This window comes from Lissotriton helveticus, chromosome 2_2 (genome assembly GCF_964261635.1).
Source record: "Lissotriton helveticus chromosome 2_2, aLisHel1.1, whole genome shotgun sequence".
NCBI classification, from domain to species: Eukaryota; Metazoa; Chordata; class Amphibia; order Caudata; family Salamandridae; genus Lissotriton; species Lissotriton helveticus.
The window spans coordinates 47,450,614-47,462,808 of NC_136060.1; positions in this window are offsets into that span (position 1 = coordinate 47,450,614).

The following is a 12,195-nucleotide window of genomic DNA, read 5'->3' on the forward strand; positions in this document are numbered from 1 at the left end:
GCACTGTAGGTTCTTCTTCAGCTTGTCTCTTAGGTCTGGTATTCACTAAACTGTCGCGTATACTCCTTGCTCTTTTGTAGGCAAATAAGGGTTTTTCCCATTTTAGATTGCCGGTGTTAATGATCTTCCAATGTTTATTGATAGATTTTGACATTAGGTTAGACGCGGTGCAAAAAGTGGTCACACATGTCAGAGGTGTGTCTGTTTGTTCTCTGGTAATGTCCTCCAGGAGTGCCTCTCGCGGCTGGTTCCTCGCACGTTTTTGGCACTTATTCAGGATGTTGTCTGGGTAGCCCCTTGCTTGGAGTTTGTTGGTTAGATCTCCTGCTTGTTTACGGTAGTCACTGAGATTACTACAATTCCTCCTGATCCTTAAATATTGACCATAGGGCAGATTCTCTCTCAGTGGTCTAGGATGGAAACTCTCAAATCGTAAGAGATTGTTCTTAGCCGTAGGTTTAAAATGGGTCTTTGTTTCCAAGTGTCTTCCCTCCTTTGTGATTGTTAGATCAAGAAAAGTCAGAGTAGTGGGGTCTTGTGTGTATGTGAATTTTAGGTTGTTGTCCAGGGTATTGATCCACTCGAAGAACTCAAGCAGCGTTTCTTCTGGCCCTTGCCATATCGTCAGGACATCATCTATATAGCGCTTCCAGAGAAGGATATGTGACGAAAATGGATTCTGGTTATTTAAGATGAATTTCTCCTCAAAGTAGTACACATACAAACCTGCCACGCTAGGAGCAAATGTGCTTCCCATCGAGGTCCCACCTATTTGGAGGTACAGGGTACCCTCGAACTCGAAGTAGTTCTTTTTAAGTGCTAATCTAGCACATTCAAGAATAAAGTTCCTTGGAGTTCTGTGAGTTCAAACTTCTTTTACCAGTGCTCTTTCTAGTACCTTCAGAGTGTCATCCTGAGGTATGCTCGTGTAGAGGCTCTCTATGTCGAGACTGACTAGTATGGTATTCTCGTCAATTGTCAATTGGTTCAACAATTGTAGGACATTTTTGGTATCCTTCAAGTATGTAGGAGTTTTTTCGACTAGAGGCCTCAAAAATACATCACAGAATTTTGATAAAGGTTCTAGGACCGATCCAATGCCTGAAACAATAGGTCTGCCAGGTAGGGGAAGTTTGTTCTTATGCATCTTAGGGAGTATGTAGAAATAGGGAATCTTCCCTTCATTGTTACACAAATAGTCTGCCTCTTGTTTAGTAATAAAACCTCTTTACTCACCATGATCAATGAGTGACTTGATTTCATTTTTTAGTTCATGAGTGGGGTCATAGGTCAGTTGTCGATAGTTATGTATATAGCCAAGTAGGCGGAGGCATTCAGCTCTATACATAGTGGTGTCCAGTACAACAACACCTCCCCCTTTATCCGCTGGTTTGATAGTAATGGTATCGCAATGTTTTAGTTCTTCCAAAGCACGCCTTTCCAGTTTGGTCAGGTTGGTGAATGGTTCCTTAGGCTCTAAGGTTTCGATATCATTAAATACAGCTTGTTCGAAGGCGGAAAGTTCCACCGGTGTCATGTGAGGAGGAGGGGTGAACGTTGACTTCATTCGTAATCCAGTCTCATTGCGATCTTGATTCTCATTGTTTTTAGTATTTTTTCCATTTTTTTCAAAGAAAGCTTTTAGTTTCAATTTTCTGAAGAAACCAGCTAATTCGCAATGGAGATTAAATTAAATTTTTTCATATTGTCAAAAAAACGTGGTGACGTATGTGTGGTCCAGAACGTGGAGAATTAAAAAAGGTAAAAAGAAAACTCTCGCAGCTATGCGCTGCCAATAATAGATTATCAGTAAGGAGAGAAAGGGTATTCGCCTGAGAAGGCAGGCGAGGGACTCCCTGTCCCCTTAGATATATCAATAAAAAACAATAAGGGAGTTACACCTGGGGGATACACCCAACCTCAGTAGAGGCGAGTCTGTGTGTTAACCCCTTTCAACCACTGAAGCACTAGTCCTTAACAAAGGACTAGGGTTTGTCCCTACACAAAGATTCGATAAATTTAATCTCCATTGCGAATTAGCTGGTTTCTTCAGAAAATTGAAACTAAAAGCTTTCTTTGAAAAAAATGGAAAAAATACTAACAACAATGAGAATCAAGATCGCAATGAGACTGGATTACGAATGAAGTCAACGTTCACCCCTCCTCCTCACATGACACCGGTGGAACTTTACGCCTTCGAACAAGCTGTATTTAATGATATCGAAACCTAAGAGCCTAAGGAACCATTCACCAACCTGACCAAACTGGAAAGGCGTGCTTTGGAAGAACTAAAACATTGCGATACCATTACTATCAAACCAGCGGATAAAGGGGGAGGTGTTGTTGTACTGGACACCACTATGCATAGAGCTGAATGCCTCCGCCTACTTGGCGATATACATAACTATCGACAACTGACCTATGACCCCACTCATGAACTAAAAAATGAAATCAAGTCACTCATTGATCATGGTGAGGAAAGAGGTTTTATTACTAAACAAGAGGCAGACTATTTGTGTAACAATGAAGGGAAGATTCCCTATTTCTACATACTCCCTAAGATGAATAAGAACAAACATCCCCCATCTGGCAGACCTATTGTTTCAGGCATTGGATCGGTCCTAGAACCTTTATCAAAATTCTGTGATGTATTTTTGAGGCCTCTAGTCCAAAAAACTCCTACATACTTGAAGGATACCAAAAATGTCCTACAATTGTTGAACCAATTGACAATTGACGAGAATACCATACTAGTCAGTCTCGACATAGAGAGGCTCTACACGAGCATACCTCAGGATGACACTCTGAAGGTACTAGAAAGAGCACTGGAAAAAGAGGTTTGGACTCACAGAACTCCAAGGAACTTTATTCTTGAATGTGCTAGATTAGCACTTAAAAAGAACTACTTCAAGTTCGAGGGTACCCTGTACCTCCAAATAGGTGGGACCTCGATGGGAAGCACATTTGCTCCTAGCGTGACAGGTTTGTATGTGTACTACTTTGAGGAGAAATTCATCTTAAATAACCAGAATCCATTTTCGTCACATATCCTTCTCTGGAAGCGCTATATAGATGATGTCCTAACGATATGGCAAGGGCCAGAAGAAACGCTGCTTGAGTTCTTCGAGTGGATCAATACCCTGGACAACAACCTAAAATTCACATACACACAAGACCCCACTACTCTGACTTTTCTTGATCTAACAATCACAAAGGAGGGAAGACACTTGGAAACAAAGACCCATTTTAAACCTACGGCTAAGAACAATCTCTTACGATTCGAGAGTTTCCATCCTAGACCACTGAGAGAGAATCTGCCCTATGGTCAATATTTAAGGATCAGGAGGAATTGTAGTAATCTCAGTGACTACCGTAAACAAGCAGGAGATCTAACCAACAAACTCCAAGCAAGGGGCTACCCAGACAACATCCTGAATAAGTGCCAAAAACGTACGAGGAACCAGCCGCGAGAGGCACTCCTGGAGGACATTACCAAAGAACAAACAGACACACCTCTGACATGTGTGACCACTTTTTGCACCGCGTCTAACCTAATGTCGAAATCTATCAATAAACATTGGAAGATCATTAACACCGGCAATCTGAAATGGGAAAAACCCTTATTTGCCTACAAAAGAGCAAGGAGTATACGCGACAGTGTAGTGAATACCAGACCTAAGAGACAAGCTGAAGAAGAACCTACAGTGCTCAACGCATGGGGCCTACCGAAGGTTGTGGGACACTACAAATGCGGGAATTGCAGTGTCTGCCCTCTAACAGAGAACACCAAGACACTACTGCTGGAGGAAGGCAAGATCTGGACCATCAGATCCCACACCAATTGCAATAGCTCGCAGGTGGTGTACCTTATTACTTGCCCATGCAACCTTAGATATGTGGGTATGACCAGTAGGAAGATCAAGCAACGCATATGCGAACATCGTAGCACGATTCGCTGCCAAAAAACAATGACTAAACTCACAGAACATTTTCTGTCTATGAAACATGGCCCCAATGACTTTAAATGGACCATTATTGAAAAAGTTGAAAAGGAGTCCAATCTCTTCGAAAAGGAACAGCGTTGTGTTTATAGACTGGCCACTCACAAGTTGGGCCTGAACGACAATATCCCTTGGAATTCAGTGAAAAACTAACACTTCCACGACTGATCTGTGCAATTTTCTGTATGTCTCTTGATTTGCTGCATGATTTGTAAACTGACTTGGCTGCAATACTATGGCGTTAGATTATCCCTTCCCTTTATCCCCCTGCTAACTTGGGTCACATTCGTTTTCATAAGATGTTGGTCACATTTACTAAACCCCTGTGTTGTTTCGATTTGCACTCGACTAAATAGCCATTGTTACGAGGCTATCGAAATAAACAAGTACTAGCACTTTAATTCCCATCTACTGAATGACGCTGTTGACAGCAGGGTGTGCTCTCTGTTTGGCAGAACGTACAGTGACGTTTAACTGTTCATACCCCCATGAGCACCCCTTCCTATTGGCCATTCAACCGCCCACACGCCCAGCGCCGATCACGCCCTACCCGTCCAACCACGCCCAACCCGGAAACGGCACGCTCATTTACCACGCCGGCTCCGCAGCTCAGTAACCCACGGAGCACTCGCGGTGACGGTGTAGGTGCAAACGGCGCCTCATTTTCCTCTTACAAGTAAGATTGTTCCTTTACGGTGACGCCTTAAGCCTCTATGGATCAGAGTTTCATTATCGCCAATACCCTGTATTAATACTGTCTACTTAGATTGTAACGAGAAAAACGCCAGTCCCGGAGTGGCTCATGGAGCATCGAATATAAAGCTCCTAGTAAGATGATAAGCCTGAACTTTCGTTCACTATACTCATGCATGCTAACCACTACCAGGCACCGTCGCTCCACGTGTGGTCGTTGTATCAGGTCCAGAATTAGTTTTTTATCTCACGTACCTATTTGTTATTTTAATCCTGCGTAGTCGCCTTCACTTGCACGACGACTCCGCTGTTTCTCAGCCACTGAGACACAAACACCCAGCACTTCGCCATTACGTGTCCAGTGCCTTTCCCATAACTAGCACTGACACCAAGTGATTTGAGTATCATAGATACATTGGGTGTGCCACCACGTGGTATGTGGCATTATTGGGACTTATCTCACACGTCCCTCACATCAAGTTTATGATGAATGTTGATGAACATCACCACTCACCGATTGTGTGCTATGTATGTTTTTATATATGTATATGTTCGTTATCCACAACCCTTTTTCCCTCATTTTTCTCAACAGGTTTTTTCAACAGACTAAAGAAGAAAGCAATTTTTGGAGATTCATTTTGTTTCTCCTACTGCTACCTATGAGGATAGGGTGCGCATACCGTCCCGAAGGTACCCCACGGTCCTGATGAATACCTGTTAATTTGACACATAGGTAGAAACATGTAGACCTTTTTATCCCACACGCCATATAGTTTTTTCACCGACAGCTCTCCTAATTGGGCAACAGGTGCCTCCTTCTTTTAACCATATCCGTTACACCCCAGAATAAACCACGTAAGTGGGCAGTTCCGGATATTTTTAATAACACTTAGTTCTTCCCTTACACACATAGAAGAGATAAAACCAGCTCCACTGTAATCAGGTGTCGCAGCACACCTGGATGGCATTCGGCTGTCCGGGTGGGACCCCGATGATGAAGCATGTCACCAACTAGGTTGGTGAGTGAGGGGTCTTCTTAAGGACAAAGGACGTCCTTTCTTTGGATTGTGGCTAACACACAGACTCGCCTCTACTGAGGTTGGGTGTATCCCCCAGGTGTAACTCCCTTATTGTTGTTTATTGATAGATGTGGTAATGGAAGGTAACAGGGGAGGTAACCGTGAGCATAAATTACGTTAATTAGAAAGTAAATGGATTATTTCTTTAAGAGCAGTGGAGAAAGGGGCAAACATGGACAAAGAGATGTGTGAGTTCCTGTAAACATGTATGAAAACATGTGGTCAAACCATGTTTGGTGCCAGGATAATGCATAATCAGATTTGAGAATGTGCCCATAGGAACCAACAAAGATAAATGCAGATAACATCATTGCATATCAAGTTGAATAGGAAACTGAATACTATGTGAGATGAAAACCGTGGAATATGTCGTGATTTGGTCTTATGACATGCTTTGTAAATTGAAATTGAATGTGTTTTTAAACGAATTTGGTGGATTTTTTCATAATTCAGGAATATTGTCTTTGAATGGAGCTTATTGGCTTTTTTAAATGTAACTTTTAAACATTCCAAGATGGCCACTACGTTTCATGTAGTGAATATTGAATATTACGAGGTAGACCTTCTTTGTTGTTTATACAAACGCATAGGAAGGGAGACGAAGTGGTCTCCGGGAAGGCGAACGCGGAGGAAAAACGCCCTGCGAAGACATAACAATCTAGCGCTGGCGATGGAACTTATCATGGCTCCAAAAAGCGCCTAGTAACATGTTCAACTGACACTTGAATGGATCATCCGCATAGAAATCACATTGACAAATCTTCGATTTACAACACTAGTGGCTTAAAGGATTATTGGTTAAAGGCCCGGCTTTAATTATTGACTCGTGCGAATATACACCGTTCACCATACCATTCTATTGCCTTGAAAAAGCCCGCGGAGGGCGAAACGCGCGTCGGCTGTGACGATGTGGCAAGAAAGGAATCAATAATAAAGAATATTGAATACAAATGGACATTGTACTTATTTAATATTTCTGTGGACTACAAGAACATTGAAATTATTGGATTGTCGTGGCTGAATGCCAATTGGATAAAAGCAACGAGTAGGGATGTGCACTGGTATTCTTTCTATGTATATATATATATATATATATATATATATATATATATATTGCAATGAATTCCTCAAGCATGGGGTCATTGGGTAGATGCACATAATGGCTGCCAGCCACATTTTCAAACAGCAGGAAACAAGGAGGCGTGGGGAACAAAGAACACATGGAATTCTATGGCAAAGGCAGACTGGAAAGATGCACAACATGGCTGCCACCCGTGAGCAAGAGATCGGCTGATCTCGAAACGCGTTGGGTGTGTTTTTTCTGCTGATTAAATCTGAAAGCACCGTTCTACATTTGGGCTCCGACTCTGGTTTTTTCATGAAGAAAGGATTGTGACCAGGAGTGTGTGCACAGTAAGGGGCTGGCAAACCCCGTCGTGAGCCCGCCGTTCCAAGTGGCTGAAGCACGCCATTCTAGCGTGTGTATATATAAATACATATATATATATATATATATATTCACTGAAAAAACCATAGGTTATAGACCATATATAGTTAGGAATTAGCATTTACAAAACCTTGAAAATTCACTGAAAAAACCATAGGTTATAGACCATATATAGTTAGGAATTAGCATTTAAAAAACCTTATTTTACTCACACAAAACCATTGAAATTCCATATATAGTTAGTTGCACTAACTATATATCGCGCACCCGCAATCCACTGCTGATCATGTCACATATTACATCATTCATGACATGGTCAGTGACATCACTGATGACATCACTGATGACATCTCAAATGACATCACTGATGACATCACTGATGACAACATCCAGTGACTGTATGTTTCTGTAAAGTTAAAATATGTCTTACATATTGAAGAATGAGTGGATGTATAAGTGTCTGGATGAAGGATTTAGTAGGTGCGTGACTGACTGTATGAGTGAGTGATTAAATGTGTCTCACTGAATGCATGGGTTAGTGACTAAACTGTCTTAATTTGTGCATCATTATGTCTGTTGTTCTGTAAACTGCTGCATGTGTTGATCATTAGCTATACGAGAGGCTATATGTGTTATTAATTGGTTGCCCAAGTATTTCTATGGGAGATTGAGTTTGTGTGGGGGTGGCTGGAAGGTGTGTGACTCTATGCATAGATGTGTGAGCAGTTTATTCACTAGGTGTATGAGTTCAAGAGTGCATGTGGAAACAGCTACATGGGCAGTTGACTGTGTGCATGAGTGTATTGATGAGTGAATGGATATCTCAATGCTACATGTCATAGTAAGTACATATGTAAAACACAGTACATGTGAGAGTTGGCATATATAAATAACTGTGCATGAGAGCCACTGAATGAGTGAGTGGTTGTATCGATCATTGTGAACTTGTATCAGAGATTGTATAAGAGAGTAAATATGTGTTAGTATATGTTTCAATAAGTAAGGTGTGTTTAACTGTATAGTTGAAGAAATGGAGGTGAGATTGTTTCTTTGCATGACTGACTGGGTGTGTGAGTAACTCCATGGATGAGTGGCAGTGTGTGAGTGTCTGTATACACTGAGTGTATCTAAGGTTATATTAGAGTCTGAAGAGATTTATCGTATTAGCACAAGAATGATGTCAAATGAGATGTCATCAGTGATGTCATCAGTGATGTCATTTGAGATGTCATCAGTGATGTCATCAGTGATGTCACTGACCATGTCATGAATGATGTAATATGTGACATGATCAGCAGTGGATTGCGGGTGCGCGATATATAGTTAGTGCAACTAACTATATATGGAATTTCAATGGTTTTGCGTGAGTAAAATAAGGTTTTTTAAATGCTAATTCCTAACTATATATGGTCTATAACCTATGGTTTTTTCAGTGAATTTTCAAGGTTTTGTAAATGCTAATTCCTAACTATATATGGTCTATAACCTATGGTTTTTTCAGTGAATTTCAATGTTTTTTTAATAGCAAATATCATAAGCTGTCGAATGTCAAGTACGTGGTAAGTGAAAACATTTTCGTGTTTATGCACACTGATCTGCTTTGAATGGTGCCCCCCCCCTCATTTCTATTCGGAGTACTCTCTCTTTGCAGATAGTGAAAGGTAGTTAACGCAGGCCTTTGCCCCCGTTGTAATCCGTCGTGCCTGCTTCTCTCTCCATTTGATTGATTGTTATCCAAGTATTTACTGTTTTAGAATTAGTTCTCTTTGGTTCATTCTCTATTTACAAACAAACACAGAGTCGCAATACTCTGTTTAGTCTTTGCAGATAACGAAAAATCGTGTAAAAAAAAAGAAAAGGAATCGAGCAAAATCAGTAGGCCACTAATGGGATCTCTTTTTGACCTCGCTAAAATAAAAACATTAGGAACAACCCCTCATTACAAATACAAAACTAGTGAGATGAACTGAACTCCACACAATGATGGCTGCAAAACAGCTCGGCTCCGCCACCCACCCCGCCCAAAATAACGATAAAGAACGGCTGCCATGATTGGTTGCGGAATGACCACGACGCAGCTACGAAATGGTGCTGCTCTCATGCTAACCCCAGCTTCAGTCTGAAACATCCAGAAACACTGTAGACTACCAATTCGATCAGTTCCGGTAGCGCCCCAATGTAACCCTGTAGAGAAGAACTAGCCCTCCCCTCTTTGACTGATGGTTCTTGTTGCCTGTCCCTTCTGTTGTCATTTAACAGAACTATTTAGCCTGCTGAAAGGGGTTGTGTTCCGACCGCTGGTGGGTGGAGACATTTTGACTATATTCTGTACCTGCGTTGTCGCGTAATGCGTCATATGACGCGCCGCGTTAGCGCATCCGGAAGTCATCCGGGGCGCGCAGCGCGTAACGTAAGCATAACAAGTCATGTGACTTGTTAATAAAACTTTTCATTGGTTCATTTTACTTTTCTTATTGTAATGATGAAAGGCTTAGTCATATGACCTAAAAATTACGCTTTTCATTACTTCCGAACATTATTTTTTCTTAAATATATGTTATAATGTTCCAGGCTAATGTACTTTCCCGGAAATTTTACAACTGTCCTGCAAGTCAAATATATTCTTTTTTCGAGAAAAAGAGCGTTTCTTCGTCCCATGACGGAGCCGTTGAGCAAAAGAGGGTCGACCTGCTGTCTTAGTCGCCGATACGCCTGAATATGAGATTCTTATCGATCACTTTATGTTGCAGGAATAGAAAACACAACAGCCCTTGACCATTTATCTTTACTGCGTTCCTTCGTATTATACCTTTTACCCTTCATGTAATTGGTCTGCTTTATTTCACTTGCCTTTTAATGATTCTAAAACAGTCACTATTATTAAAAACTTTACCAATGTATGTACTACTACCATGTTTTCTTTTAAAAACCTTTATTGTGAAAATTTCATTATACAAATACGAGCCTATAACCACGTGGGCCTGCCACAGAGCAAACTGTAATCGTATATGATGAGTAGACATTTACACTGTAGAGGAACGTAACGGGCGGGCCATTAGGTTGCAAGAACTAAGGTGTCTAACAGTTACGGAATCGGTGGACGTACATTTTATAATTAAAATATGACAGGGCCAGTTACAATAAAATTATCTAGATATACATTTGCGGGCAAGTACCATGGGTGACGTTAATTCGAACTTTCAATAGTACAGTAATCAATAACACATCAGAACTTAATATCAATAGGGATGTCGAAATATTCAATCAATTCTCGTCCCCGCCCGCCATGTGCTTCAAAACTGCATACGTATCTCGTGATTTCAAGGTTCTGCAACCGGTACACAACAAGGAGTTACGAGTCCCATTTATTCCGGCACCATTTTGGGCGAGGACGGGCAGGTCCAGGATATAGTCAAAATGTCTCTACCAACCATCGACTATGATGATGTTCATATGCTGTATTTATTAGAGTAACACTCATCTGTCCACATGAAATTAATTTGCCACAATCTAAACATGTCATTTTAATCTTTCCAAAGTTCTTCTAAATATTTGGGACCGTTTCCCTTGCCTCTGAAGCTCTCAGTGCCACTTCTTTGATGAATGTACTAGCAGGTCAGGGGTTCTCCTCCAAATCTCTCTTTTATGCAGCACTATAATTAATTGGTGCCACCTCTCCATATGACGATGCATGGTATAGTTACCACAACTATATTTTTTTTCGGTTCCTCTGGAGAGTTCATCGTGGCAGATGAAGCATGTAACGTACCGGGCATTTATCTTTTTTTGCATGTACAGGAAAGGAAAAAAAAATCGAGCGTCCGAGTTCTAAGGTGTCCCAGGGCCATTTTAGTGGACCAGGCCCAAATCCAAAGAACAGCCATCTCACAGGCTAATGGGGCGACCCACGCCGACTTTCAGCATTGTAGAATGACCACACCAGTACAGCAACTTGCTAGACATCACCTCGGTGCCATCCAGATCTCGGCGCCCCACTTCAGATGAAGTGCCTCTCAACTATGAAACCACCACGGTGACATCCGGATCTTGGCGCGTTGTGCTGCCTTCGGCCTATTCGCACATCGGTCCGCTACTGACGCCATCTCACAGGCTAATGGGGCGACCCACGCCGAGTTTCAGCATTGTAGGATGACCACACCAGTACAGCAACTTGCTAGACATCACCTCGGTGCCATCCGAATCTTGGCATCTCAACGCCTAGTGGTATCTTCCATACAAAAAATATTGTTACGCTGCCTTTGGCCCCATTCGCACATCAGTCCGCAACTTAGACATCACCTCGGTGCCATCCGGATCTTGGCATCTCAGCGCCTTGTGGTGTCAGTCAGAAAATATTGTTGCGCTGCCTTTGGCCCCATTCGCACATCGGTCCGCTACTGACGCCATCTCACAGGCCAACGGGGCGCCCCACGCCGACTTTCAACATTGTAGGATGGCCACAGAAGTGCGACAACTTACTAGACACCACCTCGGTGCCATCCGGATCTTGGCGCGTTGTGCTGCCTTCGGCCTATTCGCACATCGGTCCGCTACTGACGCCATCTCACAGGCCAACGGGGCGCCCCACGCCGACTTTCAGCATTGTTGGATGGCCACACCAGTGCGGCAACTAACTAGACACCACCTCGGTGCCATCCGGATCTTGGCGCGTAGTGAAGCTGCAGCAGCTGCAAATAAGCTTCAGACAGTGTTACAACCGCTGCTCAGAACTCTCAACTATGACAGCACCTCGGTGCCATCCGGATCTTGGCGCGTTGTGCTGCCTTCGGCCTATTCGCACATCGGTCCGCTACTGACGCCATCTCACAGGCCAACGGGGCGCCCCACGCCGACTTTCAGCATTGTTGGATGGCCACACCAGTGCGGCAACTAACTAGACACCACCTCGGTGCCATCCGGATCTTGGCGCGTAGTGAAGCTGCAGCAGCTGCAAATAAGCTTCAGACAGTGTTAC